At 38.5% G+C, this 21,526-nt stretch overlaps 1 protein-coding gene across 3 annotated transcripts in view; it reads left to right on the top strand.

Annotated features, from left to right (window-relative positions):
- Positions 1 to 1,657: 1,657 nt before the first annotated feature.
- The window catches only part of EPS8 (EGFR pathway substrate 8, signaling adaptor), a 189,797-nt gene continuing 169,928 nt past the window's right edge, over positions 1,658 to 21,526 (top strand). For 2 of the 3 annotated variants that reach the window (XM_081247974.1, XM_081247970.1), the window contains exon 1: positions 1,658 to 1,938. The gene's annotated coding sequence lies outside the window, so the exon portion shown is untranslated. Of the gene's footprint in view, positions 1,939 to 4,541; positions 4,603 to 21,526 lie in introns of all 3 variants that reach the window. The other variant, XM_081247971.1, reaches the window with a different exon arrangement.

Raw genomic sequence — 21,526 nt, 5'->3', positions numbered from 1 at the left:
CTATATTTGAATGTTGTGTTCTCTTCCGAGTGTACAGTTTAAGGAGAAAAGTGAAAAATCAAAGCACATTCAAAGCAGGGTATGGAATGTGGTTATGAGGGCTCACCATTGCATTTGAAGAACAATGAAAGGTTCTAGAGTTTTGAAGAAGAGGAAAATATGAGAAGATCTGTTAGTTACTTAATAGTTAGTTGGTTCAAATATTTCAAGGCTTGCAATGTCTATAAGAAATGAGATTAATTTTGTGTGGCTCTTTGTGGCAGAGCCAGCACCAGTGGTGTAAGTTAAGGGAAGTTGCTTTGATGTTCACAAATCAAATGACACAAACTTTAGAGTTAAGCAACCCTGGATTTTAATTCTGGCATCAGCATTGGCTTTGGCAAAAGGAATGAAACTTCTGAGCTTCATTTTCCTGCTAAATAGTTATAACAAGGCTCATCTCATTTTAAGGATTAGAAATAATAATATAAAAATGGCTTAGTTCCTGGCACAGGTACTCAAAGAAAAATTATAATTATACATAATATTGATAAAAATAGAGATTTCCAACAATGGAAAAGTTTAAGTGGTTGATGGTGTAGTGGAAACATTGGAGAGAGGATTTCTACTTAAGATAGCAGAGTAAGGTCTGTTCCAACTTTTAGGATAATGGTTTTATTTCCCATCTTGGTTTGAAATCTCTCTTTCCCCTGACTGCGCTTCTCCCTTGCTTCACAAAACAAGCAGGTCCAATCTACTTTCACCAAGTTTATTTTATAGACTTTCATTGATTTCTGAGAGTCAAGTGACCTTAAAGAAGTTAGAAAGGAGGGGGTTATAGCTATGACAAAGCTGGAGTTTCAAGAAGTAGCAAATGCAATGTCACAGATGGAAGGACTTCTCACTTAGTGGCTCCGGGGGCTACTGGGGGGAGAAGAAGGTTATAAAGGTTGGTTAGGTCACGAGAGGCATTATGTGAAAGAAGCCTCCACTACTTCAAACCACATCAGGCTCTTGGCAAGAGCTGCGAGAAAAATAGGATCCAAGGCAGGCGTGTGATGCGGGTCTGGGCTTGCTGCTTGCAGCTAAGGACCGGTAGTTTGGAGACTCCCCGGGACCGAATGGAGGCCCTTGAGTGCCACCAGTTTACGGCATGAGTTTGAGGAGATTAAAAAAAAAAAAAACGGAAGCGACAAAAGGGGAAAAATAGGGTCCCAGCAGGAAGACCAAGGCTGGAGGGTCTTTGGGTGCTGCAGGTTTACTGCTCGCAGGTTAGTGGCCACTAATTGCACACTAAGACCCGGGGCGCTGTAACTGGCTTGCTCCCTCCGCCAGGAGCATCCACTCTTGTCCGGGGCAAACCTCTCCTCGCGCTCTACTCCTCACGCCTCCCAGCTGCTAGTGAGTCCTGCTAGGGCACTTCTGGAAACCCGTCGTCGGCTCAGAACTTCGGTCCGACTTTGATCGCGGCCTTGATAACTCAGCGCGTTGCCCTGCCCTCTCTCCTACCTTCCCTCTCCCGCCCACCCGGCCCCGCCGGCCAGTTCTCCTCCAGCGCTGTGGTCGACCAGATGCTCCGCGCCTCGGCTGCCGCCAAGACCCGGAGAGCGGAGCGGCTCCCGGCCGCGCGGCGCGCGCTCGCTGGCTCGCTCCCCGAGATGCACTGGGCATGCGCGGCGCGCGGCCGGCTTGGGCGAGCGGGTGAGCGGGCGGGCAGCTCCAGAGTTCCCCGGCGGCGGCGGCGGCGGCGGCGGGCCAGGCGTTCTAGCCGAGCGCGAGGCCGGCGCTGAGCTCGCCCCAGAGACCGCGTCTCCTCTACTGGACGCAGACGGCGGCTGGGCGGCTCGCGGAGGATTGGGAGGGCGCGGTCCGGGTCGGGGGCTTTCTCCCGGCCGCCTCCCGCCGGGTGTGGGTTCGAGACTCCTCCGGGGAAGCCGCGGCCCCGAGGGCAGATCCGAGGTAAGAGCCCCTCGGCGAAAGGCGCCCGCTGGGGTCCGGCGGCTCGGACTCTCCCTCGATTTTCAAAATCCGCCTTTGTGTGCCGGGATGGAGTGATGCCAGGCGCCGCGTCCGCCTTCATTCACTTTGACTGCTTTCAACTGGTGTCGGGAGCCAGGTGTGCGAGGGCGCCGAAGTGTGTTCGCGGGCGGGTCCCGGGGCGCCCGGAGCCGGTGCCGACCCTCGGTCGCCCGCCGCGCCCGGGGCTCCTGCATGGTGGGCAGAGAAGATGCACACCGTCCCTGTCATATTTCCCGGTAACCTGAGCTTCCGCAGATACACCTGCGCTTCTCTGGTCGGTGGGGCGACTCCAGAACGAGTATTCTTCTCCTGGCTTGTCTTAGACTTGGGGTTTCGAGAGCTACCCTCCCCACCCCCAAATGGGTGGGGGGAGTCTTTTCCAATTGACACTTTGCACCAAGGTCCCACCATCGTATACCCCCTCAAATTTTGAGAGAGCTTGTTGTTTGTGCATAGTTGTCCCTCTTAATTCCTGGTGACTTTCCTTTCGTGGCGGGCTCCACTCCTTTCACTCACCATTTTACTTTTGGGGAGACAGCCCTTCTGGTGTCTTTGTCAGTGAATGCCTTCGGAGTGGATTTCCAAGACCCTGCCTGCTCCTCCTATGCTCTCACTTTCTACTTTCCTTTCCAGGACTACCTGTATGCAGAATCTTGGCACAGATTCTTCCCTTCCTTTGCACTGTTTCTCAAATCCTTCTTTCCCCGTAGTACCCGTTGCATCGCTGGACTCTCTTTGGGGGTAGGATGCTGTATTAGGTATTAGGAATTGAAATCCATAGACGTCAAGAGCGGTAGAGCATTAGGAATTGGAATCCACCTTTACAAAACGTATTTCAATGACACGTTTTCTCGCTTTAATTTTTAAGGTTTCAGTTCTCGTCTCAGATAATAAGAGGAATAGCTAATGTCTTAAGAGTTCAGATAAAACTTGGTTTCAGAGGCATGTGACTAGTTTGATTTTGGCTTTTTTTTGGGGGGGGAGATAGAAGAATTAGGATTCCCAGAAGGCTTCTTTATATACATATATCAAAGTAACTGTGTTGTGTATGGCTTCTAATTTATTTCCATTGAAAGGATATCATTCTTCTACAGCGACTTGGGTTTTGGAAAGTGTGAACTAGTAATTTAGATCATGTGGTCATTGAAAATGAAAGTCAATGTCATCCTTTCTCACCTAGTATAGATTTTCTAGGAATTGGAGTTTTCTGGACATATTACTATAGTTCTTTCTTAAGTTGCTGGTGTGGAAAATTTTTGGTCATGGGTTCACATTTTTAATTACCAATTTGAAAAATAACCCCCTTTATAGACTTGCCACATAAAGGGTAGGGTAGAATGTATCACAAATGTAATAACATTTTATAGAATGCCTTTAGTGCAGAATTCAGAGATTAATACTTTAAAAAATTCCCCAAGTCATTCTCTTCACAGCAGAAAAAAAGAAGGAAAGGTAACTTGCTTTTAATTCCACTGCTGTGAGATAACCACTGTTCACAATATTTGATACATTCTGTTTGTAATCTTTATTTTTCTCTCACTTTCCAGTGTCATTGACTATCATTATATAGTAATTTTCAGCCTTTTGTTAATACCAGGGGAATACTTTAAGTTGTATTCAGAGTGAAGATTCTCAAAATGGCTTATTCTTGTTTGTTCCCTATTGGGAATCTAATGCTGAATTTTGACCACTTTGCTTGCTTCTGATCAAATGTAAAGATTTCATTTTGTTTTTATCTCTAGCTTTTCCTGCTTTCAATTTTTAAATCTATGCTGATACTTTTTTTTTTTTTTTTCTGTATGTGGGCCTCTCACTGTTGTGGCCTCTCCCATTGCGGAGCACAGGCTCTGGACGCGCAGGCCCAGTGGCCATGGCTCACAGACCCAGCCGCTCCGCGGCACGTGGGATCCTCCCGGGCCGGGGCACGAACCCCTGTCCCCTGCATCAGCAGGCGGACTCTCAACCACTGCGCCACCAGGGAGGCCCCTATGCTGATACTTTTTAGTTTGCTAGACTTTGCCTGTTTTGGATGCTGTTCACAGTTTTGAGAAGTACTGGTCAGGTATTTTGTTGAATGCCCTCTATAGGCATTCCTCTAATATTGTTCTCATCAGACTGAGGTTTTGGGTTTTTGAGGGGAAGATCACAGAGGTAAAGTGCTACTTTTATCACATAATATAAAGGGTACATACTATCCAACATGATTTATCACTGTTGATATTTATCTTGATCACCTGGCTGCAGTAGTATTAGTTTTCTGCACTGAAAACTTACTCTTTTTCTTTCTTTTAATGCTTTTTCTTAGAAGGAAGTCACTGTGAACAGCCCATACTTAAGGAGTGGAGAGTTATGCTTCTCCTCCTTGAGGGTGGAGTATTTATATAAGTTTTTGGGAATTCTTTTGAATGGCAGATTTGTCTCTTTTCCCCATTTATTAATTTACTCAATCATTTGCTTATATTGGTCTGGCCTCGTGTATATATATATTTATACTTTGGGTTATAATCCAATACTACTTTGTTTTGTTCCTCAAATTGTTTCAGCTTTGGCCATTGGGAGCTCTTTCAGTTGGTTCCTGTCCTCCTTTGACATATCTCCATTAATGTAAGTTTTTTAAAAGATCACTTCCTTACTTTCTAGCATTAAAAGATGCTCCAGTATTATCTTGTATATTTCCATTTCCTGCCGCAGCCCTAGAATCAGCCAGAAAGAACCTGGTTCATCTTCTTGGGAAATGGTGTTGGAAGCCAAGAAAGATCTGGGTTCTAGGTATTCTTGTTGCTACTGAGGGGTCATTACTTCTAGGCCCTCTCATCTGACAGCAGGAAATACATATGTGTGTATACAAACCCCTGTATGTACTCTTACAGGGGTACATGTTTCTTTTTGTAACCATGTGTATCTATTTTAAGGTAAATATGAGTTCATACGGTTGTCTCTTACTCTACCTAATCCATTACCACCTATATCATCCTGGATTCCTCCCCTTGCTTATCTGTAAGCTCATTCTAATAGGGAGAAGAAACCTGGCTTCCACCACCTGCCATCCATTTACTTAATTGTTCAAACCCATTATATGTGTATAGTGGTATCAAAATTGTTAACCTGTGCTCCCTTTACAAAGAGAGGGAACAGCTTTATCAACTAGAGTACATTGCTTATGTGCAGTACATTTTATAGATTTTTAGATTATATAGATTTTTAGATTTTATAGATTCCAGGTAGTCTTACAGATTCCATTCCTTTTCCTCCTATTCCTTTCATGAGGTTGTTGCACACATGTATGATACAGGTAGATACTTTTGTCACAATCTACATTCTATTTTGGGATCCCCAGACCTTCTACATGATTTTTTTAAAATTTGCATATATTGTTTCACTCTTTGTCCTGTGACTTTCTGTGAGTTTTGACAAATGAGCAATTTCATATATCTATTATCATACAGAATAATTTCAACAGATTATTAAATCTTCTGTGTTTCACATATCACTCCCTTAACCCCCTTCCCCTGGCAACCCCTGATTTTTTTACAGTCTCTATAGCTTTGCCTTTTCTGGACATCATATAACTAGAATCATATAGTCTTCTCTGATTGGCTTCTTTCACTTAGCAATGTGCATTGAAGGTTCATTCATGTTTTCTTGTAGTTTGATAGCTCATTTCTTTTTATCATGTAATAATATTGCATTGTATGGATGTATCACAGTTTCTGTATCTATTCATCTATTGAAGGATATCTTACTTGCCTCTGGTTTTTGGCCACTATGAGTAAAGCTGCAATGAAAATTCATGGGTAAATTTTTATATGGACATAAATTTCTAGATCAGTTGGGTAAATACCTAGGAACATGATTGCTGGATCATATGGTAAGATTCTGGTAGGCTTTGTAACATACTGCCAGTCTGTTTTCCAGAGTGGCTGTACCATTTTGCATTCCCACCAACAGTGAATGCAAGCTCCTGTTGCTCCTCATCCTTGCCAACATTTGGTATTGTCAGTTTTTTGGATTTTATCCATTCTAATAAGTATATAGTAATATCTGATTGCTTTAATTTACCCTTTCCCTAATGACTTTTAATGTTAACCATCTTTTCATATGCTATTTTCCATTTCTTTGGTGAGATGTCTGTTCTGAACTTTTGCCCATTTTTAATAGGGTTGTCTGTTTTCCTATTTTTGAGTTTTGAGAATTCTTTATATACTTTTGGTACAAGCACTTTATCAGATATTTGTTTTGCAAATATATTTTTCCAGTCTGGCTTGTCTTTTTGTTCTCTTAACAGTGTCTTTACACAGCAAATGTTTTTAATTTTAATGAAGGCCGACTTATAAATTTCGTGGATAAGCTTTTGGTGTTGTATTTAAAAACTCATTTTCAGACTCTAGACCACCTAGATTTTACCCTGCTTTCCTACCCCTAGAAGTTTTTTAGTTTTACATTTATATCCGTGACCCATTTGAGTTATTTTTTGTGAAAAGTGTACAAAAAGACACTTTTCACTTTCTGTGAAAAGGTAAGTGTCTAGATTCACTTTTTTGTCCATGGACTTTGAGTTGTACCAGTAGCAAATTAATGATTTTTAAGTCAAGTAGATTATATATTAGGTTTAGGATGGAAAGGAAAGTGTTTTTATTTGATTTTTTTACATGTTTTGTGAAATTGCTTAAAAGAAACAGTTGAGAAATGATTTGGAAATCAAAATGTAATACTGCATAGACTATATGCCGAGATTGATTCCTGGACATCGTATATAATTCATTTCCTTCTTCCTCACTAAATCAGAGATTCTTCTTTGTGGAAAATAGAATTGTTAATACAGAGTAACATATGTCAGTTATTTCAGATCTAATCATAGAAGTAATTAATAAAGCTTTATTTTTCACAAAAAAGATCTGAAATAAGAGGTTTGCAGGGTGTGTGCTGAGAAGAGGCAGATGATATACACCCCATATAGAAACTTGAGACTTAACTGGTTTTTAATCTTATCCCATACCACTCCTCTTGCCTTTTTTCAAGTGGCTTTTTTTCAAGTACCTTTCTTTTGGTCAACACTTTGTGTTGTTGATATTGGGGCCAGAAGGATAGTTAAATTACAATTAGAACCAATACCCTTCAGGAAGCATCTAGAGAGATCAGACATCATAAAACTAGCATCTTTGGTATGGGAGGCATTACATACATTATCTCTTTTAACTCTTACAAGAGCTCTTTAAGGCAGGTCCCCTTATTTCCATATTACAGGTAAGAAATAGGCTCAGAAAGATAAAATGACTTGTCTATGGTCCACATGGGGAGAGAGGGACAGTGTTGGGATGGAAATCCTGATCTTTCTGACTCCAAAACCCATGTTCTTTTCGCTTTGCTATGCTATCTCTAGTAAATGAAAAAGTGCTAGGATAGTATCAATATGTCTTTGATTTTATTCTTTTCTTTAACATTGTACATTACTTAAATGACTACTGATCTAATCGAGAATGGCTCAGAAGATTGTGTTTTTGAGATCCATGGAGATTCTTTTAACTTTTTTTTTCTGTTGACTGATCTACATCCCACTGACCCAGAGGTATGAGGTATTGGAACATGTTTATAAAGAATGGAGTTCCTTTAAAGAGAGGAAGTTGTGGAGGATTAGGAAAAATAGAACAAACAATGGTAGCATGAGCTAGTTGTTTATCCCTTTGCCTCTCTGAATTACAAGTTTCTTGAGGGCAGGGAATTGAGTCTCAATGATCTTTAAGCACAGCACATCACATGTGCTATGCACTCACAAACTGTTTGCTGGATGAAATCAGCACTAAATATACTTTTTACAGAAGTTTGTTTAGAATGTTTAGAAGGGGATGAATTTTTCTTCACACAGGAAGTTGAACGTAATTACATTTCATTTATTCATTCATTCATCATTTATTGAGCATTTGTTGAGTATCTGTTCTGTGCCAGACACTGGAAACACAGAGGCGAATAAGACAGGATCTCTGCTTTCTGTGATCAGGGAACCCAGAGAATGGAGGCAACCAGACAACCATTTCAGTAGAGTTTGGAGCTAAATGGAGTATGTATTAAACAAACAAATAAGCAATGGACTTTGCAATCAGAGAGACCTTCTCTGCCTTAGTTTTCTTATCTAAGAAGTGGAAACAATCGCAGTACCTACTTGACACAGTTTTTGGGAGTAGGTTAAGTGAACAAGAGAAAAAATGTGCACGTTTATCTTTATATCTCAGTGCATAGGAGAAGGGGGAGGCTCACGGTGGTTGAGGGAGTCCGAAAAGTCTTTACTGGGGATGTGACCCTTGACTATTTTTAAAATAAATTTATTTATGCATTTACTTTTGGCTGCGTTGGGTCTTTGTTGCTGCATGCGGGCTTTCTTTAGTTGCAGTGAGCGGGGGCTACTCTTCGTTGCGGTGCGTGGGCTTCTCATTGAGGTGGCTTCTCGTTGCAGAGCACGGGCTCCAGGCGCACGGGCTTCAGTAGTTGTGGCTCGCAGGCTCAGTAGTTGTGGCGCATGGGCTTACTTGCTCTGCGGCATGTGGGATCTTCCCAGACCAGGGATCAAACCAGTGTCTCCTGAATTGGCAGGCGGATTCTCAACCACTGAGCCACCAGGGAAGCCCTGACCCTTGACTTTTATAGGATAAATTTTTGAGGTCAAGAATGAGAGTATGAGGTGGGACACCAGGGCATTCCACGCAAGATAAATAAATGTGACGTGTGCAGAATGGGTGGGCATGAGGGGAGTGGTGGGGAATTCTGCGTCTTTTCACAGACGGAGCCTCCAGGATTATTAGAAAGAACTGAATAAGCAGTTATTTTTCATTTTTATAAGTAATAATACAATAGTCTTTACATTGGAGTAGGAGAGAATAAAGGTACCAAACCTGTTTGAAGAATTGCACGAATCCCTTCCACTAATCATGTGACTTTCTGAATGTAGTCCTTTATGTAGCAGGTAAATTCTTGTGTTCTTTTTCAGTCCTGTGGCACTCAAGTGATTTTATTAAGAAAGAGCACTTGTGTGTTTGGGTGAAATCAGAGGTCCTCTCTCAAACCATATTTTTTTAAAAGTTTAATTTTTTTAAAATTGAAGTATAGTTGATTTACAAAGTTGTGTTAGTTTCTGTGTATAGCAAAGTGATTCAGTTATATATACATATATATGTGTGTGTGTGTATATATATATATATATATATATATATGTGTATGTATACTTTTCCATCATGGTTTATGGAACCATTCTTATATTTAGTAGCATGGAAACATAAGAATCTAATATCCCACAAAGGCAGGATCTAGTCCTATTTGAGCCAATCCAGAATTCTAAGAACCATGAATGGTTTCTCAACAGAACCTGAAACATAATACTTAGGAACGTTCTAAAATAATCTGTTAAGTGAATGAATTATGTGCTTGATAAGAGGTCAGAATTTTGTGGTTGAAAATTGTGTTTTTAATATAAGGAGAAAAAAAGGGGGAAAAAGATCAATAGAAGGAAGAGAAGTTTATATTTAAGTAGAGGGAAAAAGACATTTTCAAAGTCCTCTATTGAAGACTGTTGACATGAATTTCATTTTATTTAGAAGATCCTTTATTAGCACCATTAGAGTATTACTTCTCTATCACCATTAGAATATTATTCCTTATCCTAGAAATACATGCATATTATTGATATATTTATTGGTTTAATGCAACAATGGAATGTTTCCAGTGTCTGAAATATAATGTTTGTGATCATTAAACACTATAATTTTTTTCTGTGGATTCTAATATTTATAATGTTTTGTAATATTGTAATTGTTTCTAATATTTTTCATTAGAAAATAAATGTTTAAAAAAGTATAAGCAGCAAAACAAATCCATAAAGAAAAATATGGATGAAATTTGTCACTTTTTAGATGACATTGAACACAATTTAATTTTCTACAATAATTTTGACATTTGAAGTTAATGGTAATCATAGACATGAACATATAATAAGATGGTTTTAAGTTTGTTGACTTTTCAATTTTAAGAAAGATATACTTGTGATGAAAGAGAAAGAAGATACATTTAACTTTCATATGTGGAAGAAAACAGAACATTATTGTAGCTATATAGATTTTTTCCCCCAAATAAGCATGCTAATCTTGTGTGTGTGTGTGTGTGTGTGTGTGTGTGTGTGTAATCTCCAGTTTCTCTTTCCAGTATGTTTTAAAAACTTTAACTGTTCTATGAACAACTGTATATTGGGATTTAGAATTATTACTTTTTAATTCAGAAATATTAATTTAGAAACCCTATCTTTAGGTTGATTTGTCTTATTATTTTAGTGTATTTATCTACATTATTAGAACTTCTGATGTAAAGTCTGTTGAGTTTGTGTACTGTGGCTAGGTTATATATTTTTTACATTTCAGGATCCTTTTAGTCGAGAGAGAACATTAATTTTGTTGGTAGTTCTTTTATTTAGCTCTTTTGTGGGGCCTTGTTAGACTCTGAATAATTTAAAAGCAATGGAATCCTTTCTGTGATAAAAATCTAGTCATTAGGCCAAATCTTGTAGCATTATTCACATGATACTCATGCATGTAAAGGTGTGGAATTAATATGTATGCCTGAAGGATGTATATTAAAGAGGGTGTTTTTTTAATTATTGAGGAAAATAACCCTCTAAAGATTTTAATTTGCATGAATTCACAGATTTGCTTAAAGTCTTCTCTCTTCTGTTTTTAAGTGAATGATCCATGAGAGTCAACCCTGAACAATAATGTGTAAAGAATAATATAAAAACATTTATAACTTCATTTAAATTTAGGAATAATTAGTTCTCTATTTTTTTGTACAATAGTATATTTGCTATCTTTATAGAATTATAGGAGAAATTAAGGGTTTAAAGTACCATTTCTTCTTTTTCTGTTATTTTACATTTTCATATATTTCTTATGCAAATGACTGAAATAAAAGTTTCAGCACCATTTATTAAAACATCTATGCACTTCACCGTATTTCACATTTTTCACCTTAATCCTCAAGATTTTCCATGGTCTCATGAAGGAAATAGTCTTATAAAAATCTTGAAGCAGATAAATGACCATGTGGGTTTTCCCTTGACACCCCTTTTCCATCCTGCTTCCCTCCTTCCTGCTTTACCCCATCCTCCAGCCCCAGCGTTCGACTTCTTTTTTCAGTGCCCAAATGACGTTAGCTGAAAAATGTATCTTTCATAACTTTGCTATCTTTCCAGCTACAATTTGAACTCTTTCTCACTGCCTGGTGAGATCTCAGCCATGGAGAGTGAAATCTGAATAAAGGAGACATTCATGGTGGTTATGACATTGAAGGTTAAGTTTAGGCTGCTGGAGAGCTTGAAACAAAGGAGTGATTGAAGCCCTCATCACCTTCATCTTACTTGGGTAGTAAGTAAATTATTTTGGAAGTAAAGTCTCATTATGAAGATAATGAAATCTTGTCCAGACTAAATACATTCACAGTGACTGACTTTAGCTGGAATGCATCTTAGCACCATTCAGTTTTTGTACAAATTAGAAAAGATCCACCATAGTTTTGTGTGTATATTAGAATATATGCTAGTGCCTTTTTTTTTTTTAACATTTTGTTTTGTAGGAGCCCCTTAACACTGTGGGAATTTTAGAATTTGAATTCAAATATTTGTCAAGTAAATTTGTATAATATAAAATTTATATGGAATAGTCCATGGTCTTCTAAAGGGTCTTCAAATAGGAATAAACGTTTTCTCATCTTGGGACTTCCCTGGTGGCCCGTGGTTAAGACTGCGCCGTTCCACTCCAGGGGGCACGGGTTGGATCCCTGGGGAGGGAACTAAGATCCCGCACGTGCAGCACGGTGGGGGAGTTTCCTCATCTTGCCTCCAAAGCCTCCCCTCCCACACCTTACCTATATCTGTTACCTAGAGTTATTTCCATTTTCTCTCTTTCCCAGGCAGTTGGAATATTTGAAGTACGATTTTTGTGAGCTATCACTGTACTACAGAGTAGAAGGCCTGAGAATATGGTATAATTTAGCCCAGTGGCTACCGATTATATATTGTGTCATATTTATGGTTTTCAAAGGCATTTATATGATTAACCTAAAAGATTCCAAACTAAAAGATTCCAGACTAATGGATTCAGTGGTAAAATGATCGGAAAAACTAGTGGTGGTAGAATCTGATAGATAATAGAAATAGTTTGGCAGTAACAAAAGTAGAAATGCTAAAATTTCCCAAGAATCTGTAGGCTGTTTTTACCACCACTGTGCTGTTCATGAACTACATATGGGGAACTTTGATTATATATACTGTAAAGAACAATGTACTGTTTGTTAGAGTATATGTTAACTATTTATTCAGTAAATAAACATAAAATAAAGTTGGGTTCTGAACTGTCCCTGTTCTTGCAAGATTTAACAGCCAGATCTTTCTGGCTAACACTGATTTTATTAGGCTAATGCAGACATTCATTGGATTTTGGATATTAGGTGTAATGTAACAAATGCTTGCTGTCCATGGAGGTGGTTTAGTTCTGTGATCCTGAGAGAGTGGATATAAATTTGTGGGTAAGCTTTTAAGATGAGGTAGCTGATCTAAACCTGCTGGGTTTTTCTCCCTTCTGAAGGAGCACGGGAGTGTGTAGAATTTTGCAAGGAGTTGATTTGAGAACTTGGCTTAATTTTAAAGGCAAAAGACACTAATTAATTTTTATTTTTCTCCTGAAAGAACTTTTAAAAGCTTCTAGCTGTGATTACCTTAGCTTCCTATTTCCCCCTTATTCTTACTAAGTTTCTGTTACTGCTGTCAGCTATAGCAATCACTGGGAAGGATAATACTGGGGTAAAATTTCCTTTAAAAGGAAAATTATGGAAGAGGGGTGTGTACAATATGCATGTGTACAAAATGCATATTGAATACAATAAAGTACATACTGAAAGGTCTTTTGTATGTGAGGGTGAGTTTTGTTAGTTGTTGTGGTGATAGATCTTGTTTGATTCATTTCAGTATTCTCCAGTGATCCTTTTGTGATATACATATACGAGATAGTTAAGTGAGATTAAGGATTTGGCTAAACCATTAGCAGGCACATTGGCTTAATTCAACGCAATCTAGTTTCTTGATCAAACAGTTCTGGACATATTCAGCTTTATTTAATAGAAAATAATTTTGTTTCATTTAGTGAAAGTTATCTGTCAATAAAGAAATATTTAAAAAGTGCCTGTATTACTAAATAATAATAATTACTGTAATTAATAAGACAGACAAGGTTGCTATCCTTACTGAGTCCACAATGTCAGAAACCTAGATTAGAAGAAGCATAAAAAACTTAAAAGAAGCATCAGATTCTAGGTAAATGGTCAAAAATGTGGAAAATAAAGAATAACCTTTCTGGCTTCTTCCTCCCTCCCGTCCTTCTTCTCTTTCCTTTTCCTTCCCTCTTTTTCATTTCTAAGAGAGTGAAGATACTCACATTTTGTATTATATTTTTCAACACATCCTGATTTTGTGGATTTATAAAATAACTCCATTTCCAAATTATGTATGATTTTACAGTCATTCCTCAGAAGAACATTTGTTATTTGTAAACAGCTGTGGGAAAAATTATGGTATACCAGAACTCCCTTTGAAAGATTTTCAACTGTTAAGGTCAACTTAAGATCAGAACAGACAAGTATGGTTTGTATTAGCTTTATAGACACTACTCAGTATTTTTTTTCTTGGAAATGTTTAGGAATGAAGAAGGCATTATTCATAAAATGAAGTCATACTAAAGACCTCAGGCTGGTTGTAAAGTGGTAAACTTTAGAGATGGGGAAATATGTGTTATCATGAATTTGGAATGTGTGTAACTTTAAGACCGTCATCTGAAGCAACACTGCCTTTGTATTTGACTTGCAAGAAAGAAAGATGGGGACTCCTCCTCCTCTAGTGGAGCCCAGTACTTCCTAACACACCTCTCAAATTACACACCGCGGAAATGATCCCCACAATGTGTTTGGCTCATGTGTTTCTCGTTAGCGACTATGAATGAAAGATTCATAGCTATCTATTTCAAAAAACATCTTTATTTGCATTACAAAGAGCTTGCTTGGAACAGGATCAAGAATTGTTTTTAAATTGTAAGTCAGCATGTATGGGTTGGGCCATGCTTGACACTGGACCTTAAAAAAAATAATTTCTGTGCACAAAGGTTCTGAATAAATATTTATCAGACCATCAATTACTACGTTGACTGTAGAAGGATAAGAGTACCTGAGTTTTCCCACATTCTTAGTGATTTGGATCAAATATTTTTGTAGCTATTATAGAAGGCCCTGCTAACCTTTCCCTTATCTTTCCTACGGGGTGGTATATGACAGGATCACAGAAAGGAGTAGGAAGTCATACAAACTTGCCAGACAGATAATTAGAGTCCCCGTGGCAACCTTGTGATGTGATTTTCCAAGCCCTGTCTACCTCACTGGAGAGTTATAGCTGTATACTCTTAGCTTAAAGAACTCTTGGCTTGTATACAAGTTGGAGGGTTGGAAAGAAGGAGGGAAGGGTAGATATATAAATCCATTTCTGCGGTTTTGCCAAATCTGTAATATAGAAGCACTTTTGTTCTAAAAGGAAACTTAATTCATTATTTCCTCATTTTGGCTATTCCTCCTTATATGTTAACAAATCACTACCAAACAAATCACTACCAGAGGAGCTTATCTTTTTTTTTAATTGATGGCATACTAAAAGTTAGTTATTTTTGAACTCTTCTCCTTAAAGGAAAAGGTAAAATGTGAATGTGTTGGTTAGACGTGGTGGAATCATTTCCATGCTTTTCTTTTGTCGTAAATTAGTTTGTGCATTTCTGGTAGCAGTTCCTCAACTATCCAAATAAAATGAGGCTGTTTTTCTCTCACTAGGCAAATATTTATGAATACATGAAGTTTGTTATGTGATATTAAAGTCACATAAGACTTCCAGCCTTCATTCTACATTTCCTAAGTTGTTACTGCAAAAATGAGAATTTTAGATATCAATATGAGTCAGTTTTGTTTGGTTATACACTGACTTCTAATTGCCCTCTTGCCTCTATTTATGCTCACTAGATATGGATAGGAACTTCTTTTACTCACAGCATGTATATAGTTCACATCATATGCTGTGTTGAAATATCTTGTATGGAGATTATTTGCTGGAATGATAAAACTGATGCAGACGTATGTCAGCTATACTTATTTAAATCACACTATTATTGTTTGACAAATACTTGTGCCTAAATACTTATTTGCTTCTACCATATCATGTCTCTCTTCCCGCTCCTAACATTTTCTTACCTCTCTCTAGCATTTCTTGAAGGGGCTCATAAACCCAGTTCTAAAATATTTCATGCATCTCCCTTTAACAGGTAATTGGTCCCATGCCTATCTTTAATCCCAAACTGCACTGAGGTATCTCATTCATTTTCCTTCTTCCTCTGAGGATGATTGAAGTTCTTTAACCTCATGACTGCCTTCTAATTTTCAACTTAGACCAAATGGTAGTCAGAGAATCATTAATAATGAAAATTAATAACATTGGAATGTAATTTTAATAATTTAGGCCTCTCTAGTTTATAAAGTGTATTATGGAGTCAGTTTAAACTGTTGTTCTTCTCTCATATGTATGTGTCTGAGTCAGAGTGTTTATATAGTAAGCTCTTGGAGTGCATGTGTCTCTTGGTGTGGTATTATGCATAGCTAGAAACTATTCTCTTCATGGCCTCTTGCTGCTGCCTTTCTGTCTTGTTCCCAGCTAAGATTCTTGACAAGAAGCTTATACCCGTTGTTTCCTCTTCCTCCCTTTTCCTACATTAGTCAGCCCACTTTAGTCTGGTGCCTAAGCTCATGTCTCTAGGTTATTTGTAATCTTCTAAAGGCCAAACCAAAAGGAAAACATTTAGTTTTTATCATACTTGGTCTTGCTGTAGCTGTTAGAGGTCATGGATTGTGCTTTGTTCACTACTGAATTTTTTATCACCTAGAGTTTCTAGTACTCTGTAGGTTGTCTATTTGCTGAATGAATATATGTTTGCAATGATCAGTGTTTTGTCTTGGTTTTTCCCAAAGAATGTTCTCTTCCTTTGGCTCCCATGGTGCCTTTCTTTCCTGCTTTCCTTTGTTACCCATCTGCACTTAGATATTAATTCAGAAGCTCAGCTCCTTGGAGTTTAATAGGTATCTAAAAGTTGTTCCAAAGTGGTAATCTTCTCAAGTAAGTTCTAGCATCATCTGTTGGTAGCAGGGAGAGCCAGCACTGTTTTGGGGGACAGGGGGTGTTTCTCAGTTCATGGTTTTGTTCATAATCTAGGTACTCACAAGTTGAGAAGTTTCTGAATTTTCTGGGATTCTTTTCTCAGCCTTCATCTAATTTCATGTTTCATTATCTTCCAAGGTGACTTCAGTCACTCACATTGTTTCAACTAGAACATTGACTCTCAGTTCTTTATCTCCTCTGATTGCTGTTCTCCTGAGCTCTGGCCGTTTAGTTCTGGCTGTACCTGAATGTTGCACAGGCACCTTGGCCTTCACATAGCCCCAAATACATTGTTGCCTTTTTCCTAACCCAGCTTCCTTCTATTCTTTTCCTGTTTCTCTAAATGGAGCCACTGTTACCCAAATGATAACATCAGGGGTCTGTGAATCTTTCTGGGCTCTTTGCTCTGCCTTAACCATCACTCTGTGCCACCTTTAAGTGATCAGTCACCAAATCCTGTTGATTCCTATTACAAAATGGGTGACAGGGCACTCCCTTCTTCCCTATCCCGACAGCTAATCATATTTTTATGTTGTTTAAAACTCCTCATTGTTTCCCCATATGTTCGTTACATAGTCCAGGTCCCCCTCGTATAGCACACAATGAAGGCTCTGTGACACAGCTCCTGCTTTCCTTCCAGGCCTCCCGCTTTGATTGCTGAGCCCCACCAATGCCCTAACAACTGCAGTTCCTGGAATATACTCAGCTTCACTCTTCCATGACTTTGCACACCCTGTTTCCTCTGCCTGGGTTCCCTCTCTGTCATCCTCATCAGCTTGTCTGTATCATTTTAGATCTGGCCTAAAGATCACTTTCCCAGAAAAAAAGTCCTTTCTTTGTGCCGGGGTAGTATCCTATACTTACTTTAAAGTAGTAATTATGTTGTGTTTTATGGTTTATTTACTTGTTTTTCTCTCCAGCCAGTCTGAACACTTACAGGTGGAGGATGTGTCAGAATAATCTTTGTCTTTTTTGTGCCTTAGCACAATGCTGGATGCACAGTATGTACTCAGTTTTTGTTTTAATACATATTCAATGAATAAATGCATAAAATGCTTTTAGGTGTTAGTGAGATTCTCTTCTACGTGTAAACAAAGTGTGATGGAAAAGCTGAGCAGGATTCATTTACTCACTATTTGACCATTTTACCTGCTTTCTTTCCCAGGGTGTTCTGCAGGTGAAATTGTGAGGAAGACAGTTTGTTTACAGTATCATTCTATTTCCCTTTCTCTTGTCCTTAGTCCATTTATTGCACCATAGATGCCTCAAGGTTGTCCTCCAGCTGCCCAAGACATGTCGCTGTGACCATTTTTCTACCCTTGTGAAATTTACCGTTCAAGTTATGTCTGGCTGGAGAGCCTGTAATTTATAGATAAAATGCTGGGATTAGACCAGTATGGAAAATTTTAATATTGAACCTTTTGCTTCTTTCTTATGCATCCTTCATAATCTCCCTTTCAATGAAAAGAAGACCTATAGTATTTGCCAGTGAGAGATCAGTACCCAACCAAAACAGCTATCTGGAGGTGACTTATTTTGTATCTTAGTTACTTAAGAAATATCAGTTAGTTAAGAAAAAGTAGCCTGTGAGTAATCAAAGTAGATGATAAAGAATATTAAAATATTAGATATATGAGAAATTTAGAGATTGTATAGTACAGCTATCTCACTTTATTGATGAAGAAAGTGAAACCATGACATGTCAAATGATTTTTCCTAAGTCACACAACTAATTTATTGCAGAATTAGTCCTGAAATCTAAGCACCTTAAGCCTTCATATGACTGTACTGCCATAAGCCTGATGCTCTCTTGAATTTGGTCAGGAAGGTGAAAATTCATTTATTCAAAATATTTACCAGCTGTCTTTTTTTTTTAAACTAGATATAGTGCCAGGCACTGGGGATACAGATGGTAATAAGGTGGCCCTCCATGGCTGGAACTAAATCATGGAGTGAGGAGGCATTAAAAGTTATTAAAATGATGTAAATGGTAAGCCAATCTACTTAAGTCACCGGTATAATACTTGGCCTATATTTAAAATCTTTATCAAACTTTTAGAAAAAACTTGCTTAGCTTTTTTTTCCAATCCCAGAGCAAAAAGGAAGAAAGAAATTAAAAGGTGATGATGAGGTTCTAGAAGGGTATATAAACAATAATGTGAAGCTGATAAGCTGGGAAGAAAGAGAAATATATATACACACACACACACATTATATAATATATACTTATATATATATTATATCAGGCAAAAGAGCCCAACTCATTGCAGACTAAGAAGTGTTTATGGGTCTGAGCAGAGCGTCAGTGGCTGAGTGTCCCTTGGGCTACGGAAGAATGATGTCATCACATGGGGGAATGAGAGTTTTCTCCCCACAAAGAGTACCTATTTTGACTATCACCCATGGACAGTAGTGCCCTTGTGGAAGTCTGGTAGTCCAGCAGAGAAGTTCCAGCATACCATTTTGAGGAAAAAAAAAGTCTGAGTTGCACGCATTGAAGAGGGTAACGGGAACAGTTTTACTTTACGTGCATCACCCCTCCCCGAAGGTGGCACAGTTCAGTGCCAGCAGGGACCTTCTTGGCCCATGATTTCTTCCACAGGGGAAAGTGAGAGTGTGTGAGTGCCCAGTGCCCACAATGCTCTGTGTGCCTCATCCACACACAACTCCGTACTCCACCCTGTGGCCAGTTACCTGTGTGTGCCCCTGAAGCAACGAGAGGGGACCTTTGTAGAAGTCAGTGAGCCCAGGGCTGGAAAGCCAGCCTGACTGTGTAGAATTGGGAGAGACCGTACAAGCTTGAGCATTCAATACTGCCCTAGGGAAAGCAAAGGGGAGGCTGTCAGCACTTGACTTGGGTTTGCAGGATCCATAGAAGGCATGCAGTCTTAAGAATTCCCTCATAAAAGGGAACAAGAAGTGTGAAACAGTCCAGTATATAGAAAAGATTTGAGGGAGTCCCCTGGTGGTCCAGTGGTAAAGAATCCGCCTTCCAGTGCAGGGAATGCTGGTTCAATCCCTGGTCATGGAATTAAAATCCCATATGTCACGGGGCAACTAAGCTCGTGTGCCACAACTCTTGAGCTCATGCGCCTCAACTAGAGAGACTGCACGCCACAAACAACAGAGCCCATGCGCTCTGGAGCCCACGCACCTTGGAACCTGCATGCCACAACTAGTGAAAAGAAAACCTGCACGCCACAACTAGAGAGAAGCCCACACGCCACAACAAAAGATCCCACATGCCTCAGCAAAGATCCTGTATGCCACAACTAAGACCTGATGCAGCCATAAAATAAATAAATAAATACATAAATTTAAAAAATAAGTTAAAAAAAATAGTGTTTAAAAAAAAAAAGATTTGAGAAAGCCTCAGCATTCCTAACAGGGCTCCAGAAGATTTTCTCTCCTGAAACCAGTCAGTAAGACTGAAGGAGGTGACTGCTTCTTCAGATATAAAGACAGCAATGCAAGACTCCAAGGAACAGGAAAAAAATCAAGGAAAAAATTATACCACCATAGGAACACAATAATTTTCCAGTAACTGACCCACTCTCCTCCTGCCAAATGGAGATCTGCAGTTTTTTCCCAGTAAAAGAATTCAAAATAGTTATTTTAAGGAAGCTCAGGGACCTACAAGAAAACACAGAAAAGCAATTCAGTGAAATTTTTAAAAATCGATACATGAACAAAAGGAGAAGTTTAACAGAGAGACAGAGATCTTAAAAAAAGAATCAAATAGAAATTCTGGAGCTGAAGAATATGATGAATGAAATGAAAAAAAAATTGCATTAGAGGGCATCAGTGTCAGACTGGATCAAGCAAAAGAAAGAATCTGTGAAGTAGAAGACAGATTATTTCAAATTATCCCTTTGGAGGAGTACAAAAAAAAAGAAAACAGAATGAAAAATAGTGAATAAAGCCTATGTGAACTATGGAATACCATTAGGAGAAACAACCTACTTATTGAAGTTCCAGAAGGAGAAGAGAGGGAGAAAGGGGCAGAAAGCTTATTTAAAGAAATAATGGTTGAGAATTTACCAAATATGGGGAGAAAATTGGGCATCTAAATTCATGAAGTTCATAATTTCCCCCCAGATTTCAACTCCAAATGATTTACTCTAGTACATACTATAATAAAATTGTTTAAAATCAAAGACAAAGAGAATTTAAAAAGCAGCAAGAGAAAAACCTTCCTTAGATAGGAGGGAACCTCCATAAAACTATATCAGTGGGTTTCTCAGCAGAAACCTTGAAGGCCAGGAGAGAGTGAGATGATATATTCAAAGGGCTGAAAGGAAAAAACTGCCAGCCAAGAGTATTTTATGTAGTGGAGTTGTCCTTCAGAAACAGAGATAAAGACTTTCCCAGACAAACGAAAGCTGAGGGAATTCACCCATTATACCTGCCTGATGGGAAAGGCTGAAAGTTCTTCAAGCTGAAAATGAAAGGACCCTAATTAGTAAACATATGAAACATATGGCAATATAAACACAATGGTAAAGATAACTATATAGTCATATTCAGAATACTTTAATACTGTATTATAGTAGTGTGTTAAACAGTTAACTCTAGTATAAAGGTAAAGGACAAAAGTATTAAAAATAACTATAGCTGCAATAATTTGTTAATGGATACGCACTACAAAAAAGAGGTAAATTGTGCATCAAAAACAAAATGTGTAACCACATTGGAAAAGTCATTTATGTGGAAAAGCTGCATAACTGAAATGGATTGAAGGGTGATCTGTTATATATCATTTATGATTTGAGAAGCTGTTATTTGTTTATTTATGTGTATACATACACAGTTTTGAAGAGTAGTAACTTTGAAAAAGCTTTCTTGTCCAATGCCAGAGTTAGGGTCTGGTTTATTGTAGAGACTCTATAACGGTATTGACTGAATATTGAAGAAAAGTCTTATGCTTGAAATTATTTTCCCCAAACATTATCAACGTGTTATGTTCACAGTTGAGTTTGCAGAAATTTATTTAATCCTCTGTAGCGCTGAGTTATAGTGGCTAAAGTTTTCTATTTTTGTAATTGGAACAAGAGTCATAAAATCCATCTGGGAACCTGAGAAACATATCCTACCCTTGTTGCTAAAACCTTTTGAATAATATTCTCTCTAGCCTTTCTCATGTGCTTAAACAATCTATTTTTCTCCCCTAGAGAGGGATTTTCATCTCTCTTTTTCCTTTGCTGATTCAGGGGTAGAAGAACTTCTCTTGCCAAAAGAAGATACTGTTTTCTATATGGTAAA

This window comes from Mesoplodon bidens, assembly GCF_964165515.1.
Source record: "Mesoplodon bidens genome assembly, chromosome: 11".
NCBI classification, from domain to species: Eukaryota; Metazoa; Chordata; class Mammalia; order Artiodactyla; family Ziphiidae; genus Mesoplodon; species Mesoplodon bidens.
This window is presented reverse-complemented; position numbering and strand designations above follow the sequence as displayed.